Raw genomic sequence first — 6,000 nt, 5'->3', positions numbered from 1 at the left:
TTTACTTGATGACTGAGAGTTTGCAGTTTTGACCCCCTTTACATATTTCTGCCACCACCACCGCCCCCCCCCATCCTCTTGCAATAACCTGCCTGTCCTTTGTATCTGTGAGCTTGGTTTTGTGTGTTTGTGTTTTTGTTTTTAGATTACATACATAAATGAAATCAAACAGTACTTATCTTTCTCTGATTTATTTCACTTAGCATAATTACCTTAGAGTCTATCCATGTTGTTGCAAACAGCAAGATTTCATTCTTTTTTTAGGACTAATATTATATCGTTGTCAAAATGTCTATCCATTCCTCTATTGATGGAGACTTAGATTGTTGCTAGGTCTTGGCTATTGTAAATAATGCTGCAATTAGTAATGGATGTATAGATCTTTTTAAGTTAGTGTTTTTATTTTCTTCGGATAAATACCCAAGAGTTATGCTATTTTTTTTTTAAATGGTGCAAGTATGATTTATTAAGCTTAGTACCTTAGTACAGGTGCTTAGTACTTAGTACACTGTGCCTTAGTATAGATGCTGAGGTTTGCTGAAGGAGCTCTTAATGTTCAGGCCTGGAGGAAATTCTGCCAATTTTTATTGAGCAGTGACACCAGGAAGTTGACAGTGGATATTGTACACAATCTCATCTATCGTCCTCATGTGGCCAGCAACCACTACCATGGACTTTACTTCATCAACTTTGGCCACCATGTTCTTATTCTGGGTCAGCAAGGAAGGGAACTTGTCAGCCTTATTCAGGTCTACACCCAGGATTTGTGGAATCTGCTTGATAAGAGACTCTTGAAGCCAAAAAGGCATCATAGTTCTTGGCCAGCATCTTGACCAATTTCTTATTCTTGTTGAGTTTCTTCAGTGCCTTGTCGTCCTTGTGGGGGATGTCCACAGCTTTGGCCTTATCACAATGTCCCCCAGAACACACATTTTTTAAATCAAATTGTTGATGTTACTATTGCTTTGCTCTTGGATTGTATGAATTGTTTATATATATTGGATATTAACCCATTACCACATATGATATTAGCAAAAATTTTCTCTCATTCGTCAGGTTTCTTTTTCTTTAATTGATGGTTTTTTTTTTTTTTTTTTCCTGCTGTGCAGAAGCTTTTTTTTTTTTCTTTAAATTAAATTAAATTTAATTTTTAAACTTTACATAATTGTATTAGTTTTGCCAAATATCAAAATGAATCCGCCACAGGTATACATGTATTTCCCATCCTGAACCCTCCTCCCTCCTCCCTCCCCTACCATCCCTCTGGGTCGTCCCAGTGCACTAGCCCCAAGCATCCAGTATCATGCATCGAACCTGGACGGGCATCTTGTTTCTTACATGATATTTTACATGTTTCAAAGTCATTCTCCCAAATCTTCCCACCCTCTCCCTCTCCCACAGAGTCCATAAGACTGTTCTATACATCAGTGTCTCTTTTGCTGTCTTGTACACCGGGTTATTGTTACCATCTTTCTAAATTCCATATATATGTGTTAGTATACTGTATTTATGTTTTTCCTTCTGGCTTACTTCACTCTGTATAATAGGCTCCAGTTTCATCCACCTCATTAGAACTCATTCAAATGTATTCTTTTTAATGGCTGAGTAATACTCCATTGTGTATATGTACCAAAGCTTTCTTATCCATTCATCTGCTGATGGGCATCTAGGTTGCTTCCATGTCCTGGCTATTATAAACAGTGCTGCGATGAACATTGGGGTACACGTGTCTCTTTCCCTTCTGGTTTCCTCAGTGTATGCCCAGCAGTGGGATTGCTGGATCATAAGGCAGTTCTATTTCCAGTTTTTTAAGGAACCTCCACACTGTTCTCCATAGTGGCTGTATTAGTTTGCATTCCCACCAACAGTGTAAGAGGGTTCCCTTTTCTCCACACCCTCTCCAGCATTTATTATTTGTAGACTTTTGGATTGCAGCCATTCTGACTGGTGTGAAATGGTACCTCATAGTGGTTTTGATTTGCATTTCTCTGATAATGAGTGATGTTGAGCATCTTTTCATGTGTTTGTTAGCCATCTGTATGTCTTCTTTGGAGAAATGTCTATTTAGTTCTTTGGCCCATTTTTTGATTGGGTCGTTTATTTTTCTAGAGTTGAGCTGTAGGAGTTGCTTGTATATTTTTGAGATTAGTTGTTTGTCAGTTGCTTCATTTGCTATTATTTTCTCCCATTCTGAAGGCTGTCTTTTCACCTTTTTAGAATGATGTACTACTGCTTTTTTGTTTATTTTGTCATTGTTGCTTTTGCTTTTGTTACCAGATTTAAAAAATCATCACCAGGGCCTAGTGAAGAAGCTTATTGTCTACATTTTCTTATAGAAATTTTATGTTTACAGGTCTTACATTTAAATGTTTAATTCATTTTCAGTTAATTTTTTGAGTATGGTGTAAGATAGTCATCCAGTTTCATTCTTTTGCATGTAACTCTAGTTTTCCCAGAACCATTTACTGAAAAGACTGTCATTTCTCCATGGTATATTCTTGACTCATTATAAATTAATTGACCATATATGCATGGGTTAAAAATCTTGAAGTATTCAATAAGCTTATATGAAAATAAGTTAATCACTTGATAAAAATAAGCAGAATAATACATAATATTGTTAACAACTTTCTTTTATTTTTTGAACAAGTGTTTTATTTATTTATTTTTTTACTTTACGATATTGTATTGGTTTTGTCAGACATCAACATGAATCTGCCACGGGTGTACACGTGTTTCCAATCCTGAACCCCCCTCCAATCTCCCTCCCCATACCATCCCTCTGGGTCATCCCAGTGCACCAGCCGCAAGCTTCCTGTATCCTGCATCGAACCTGGACTGGTGATTAGTTTCTTATATGATATTATACATGTTTCAATGCCATTCTCCCAAATCATCACCCCCCCACAGAGTGCAAAAGACTGTTCTATACATTTGTGTCTCTTTTGCTGTCTCGCGTACAGATGGTAATGATAACACTTTCTTTTTATTATTTTCACATCAGTTATTGTCTTTTTACCCCTGTGAATAGAATTATCGGTTTACTTTAGTCTAATACTGAATTAAGAACACTCCTTACCATGGACCATTTCCTTAGCTCCTTATGACCTAATGTCCCAATAATATGACAACTTTATTACAACTCTCACATTAAAACTAATAAACCCACTTTGCCTAAAATATGATTGGCTCTATTATCTAATTGTTTGAAAATACTTTAACAAATGATTATATATGATGTCATCTTTTTCCTAGGTGCTTGGATCTCTCTGTTAAACATAGAGATGTTCTGGATCATTCAAATGGTAGGAATTTCAGTTATTTCTTTGGAGTTTGTCTTTTAAATTTTCCTTTGTGTAGTGGGGGTCCTGACTAGTCATTTTTATTTAATATGCCATATTGCTTAAAAATATCCATATACAGGTAGCTGGAAGGTATTTATCTCCCACAGAGATCTTTTCTATCTCTGAAATTGATGATTCACATGGGATATAAACATTTGTGTTACCACTAGGATGTTTTTGTCTCAGAGTTTACCTCATGGGCTTTATTCACATGTTGGCATATTGTTTGTTAATGCCCTAAATTTTCCCTGAAAAGTTAAGTCTAATGTATAGCAGGATTATAGCACATTAAAACACTATTACCTTTGCCTTTAAAGTAATTGATAATGCAGTTTATTATGTTAGTTAATCATATTTTGGGAATGGTATTGATACTAAATATTCAAGGTTAAATTTGGAGATTATTATCCTTAATTAAAAACTCATTCAATTTTATTCTTCCTAAATTGTTATAGTATATGAAAACATATTGGTCAGTGTTAAAACTTTGGTGTTGCATAAATATGTCTGTAAAAAATATATCTACTTATTCTTGTTAAATGCAAAAAAAAAATGCTTTGTAGATTGTACACTTCCATCATCTGATAAAACTGGGACTCAAAAGTAGTATTGCAAATTATATTCCTAAATCTATTGATACAGTTTCTAGGCATATGATAACATATAAATTATGTCATACTGGTCCTTTATGTATGAAATAATTTGGGGCTGGGAGGATATGCTTTAATTTTTTATTACATTTGTGGATTTGTAAAATTCTTATAAGTTTGTGGGTTTTGTTTTATCTGTATTTTTCTTTATATAATTTGACTTTATGTTAATTACATATGCATATGCTCAATTGCTCAGTCATGTCTGACTCTTAGCCACCTTTTGGACTGTAGCCCACCAGGCTTCCCTGTCCATGGGATTCTCCAGACAAGAATACTGGAGTGGGTTGCTATTTCCTTCTTGAGGGTATCTTTCCAATCCAGGGATCAAACTCAATGTGTCTCTTGCATTGGCAGGCAGATTCTCTACCACTGAGCCAGCCACCTGTGAAGACACTTAGGTGTATATGACTGTTTTAAAATACTGCTTGTGTACCCTTACTTTTCGTAGTATATATTGTCTACTTGATATTTTTGCCTTAAGTTCATTTTTTAATTATAATATTGAGGTACAAGAAATTTCTTGGGAGGGAGATTCCTCTTTTTCAGGTGTAGCTTCCTTCATCCGTTAATTTTTACATATTCTGTGAAGGTGTGCTTAGTGTTATTAGCCAAAACAGTACATAGTTACAAGAGAAGTGCTCTTATTTTTAATAGATGAGATTAACATGTGATTATAGTAACTCTAGACATATATTGCAGTTATTATCACCTGAAATTGTGTTTTTTATTTGCTGTGCATTTAGTTACTTTTGAAAATTTCTTAGTTTTGTAGGGTTGATAGAGTTTTTTCTTTAATCGTTTATAAAATATACATGGTACTCTTTCCATAGCACATTTAATATGTTACCATTGATATATTAATTCCAATTAAAATTAATTAGAATATTTGGCCTCTTATAGGATAAGACATAAAACCAGTGGAATGGTTTCTCTTTGAACTTATTTTCCCCTTTTCTGTATTATTTGTATCTATATTTTTAATTCTAGTTTGCTTTGAATAGAAAATTTGTATTATTTATTTACTTATTTGATGTTTACAATAAATATTATTCATACTTTTTGATTTGCTATATAAATTTCTTTGTTCACCCTAGCTTCCTTTGTCCCTTTTAAAATACCTGGATTAATTTATCTGCTGCATTAATTTCTCACTGTAATGAATGATAGTCTTTAGTAATCTATTCACTGAGAGTCTCTAGATAATACATTTCTGCATCATTTCCCTAAAATGTTGACAGTGTACCCTTTCACTTGAGCGCCAGTAGAGAGTAACTAAATGCCAATTTATCAATGTTTTCCATTTACTCTGAAGCTATGACTCCACTGCTTACTGATTCATTCCTGCTTATAAAATATCTGCTAATTTGATTGTTGTACTTTTCCAGATCAGTCTTTCTCTTTTATTTTCATATTTGTCTTTTTCTTGATGTTCTACACTTCAGTATGCAATGTCTAATTGATGATTTTTCTAAAATTTACTCAACTCTGCTAATGTAACCTGGTGATGCTTTTAGTCTGAGGATCCAAACATTATTTGGTGCTAAAAATATTTAATCATGATATTCCCTTCATCTTTAAATAGTCTCCAAATGTTCCTTTATTCTCATTGTCAGTGTTCCCTTCCTTAATAACTTCTTTTAAATATGTGATGGAGCTACTCATTCTAGCCACAGTTATTTCTCTGCATGCATCACTTCAGTCTATTTATGTTTATTCTCTGACTCACTAAATCTTTTTTAGATATGTTGTACCTAATATTTGTTCTGTTTGTTAACTGTGTGTGAGATAATTTTTATTTGAACACCTGAATATTTTGTGTCTCAAATCATCTTTTTTCATACTTATCATTTCTTATTTGTATATTTTTTTATATTGCTATTTAATGAATTACCAAAATCTGCTGACTGAAAAAAAACACGCATTCATTGTCACAGCTTCTGTGAACCAGGAGTCCTGGCATGGCTTAGCTGGACACTGCTCCAGGTCATAAAAGTCTATGGTCA

General features: G+C 33.9%; 1 pseudogene; it reads right to left on the bottom strand.

Annotated features, from left to right (window-relative positions):
• Positions 1-515: 515 nt before the first annotated feature.
• Positions 516-6,000, bottom strand: part of LOC133245176 (large ribosomal subunit protein uL1-like) — a 48,974-nt pseudogene continuing 43,489 nt past the window's right edge.

Source organism: Bos javanicus, chromosome 3 (genome assembly GCF_032452875.1).
Source record: "Bos javanicus breed banteng chromosome 3, ARS-OSU_banteng_1.0, whole genome shotgun sequence".
Lineage (NCBI taxonomy): Eukaryota > Metazoa > Chordata > Mammalia > Artiodactyla > Bovidae > Bos > Bos javanicus.
The sequence above is the reverse complement of the archived record's forward strand: the minus strand, read 5'-3'. Positions and strand labels throughout refer to the sequence as shown.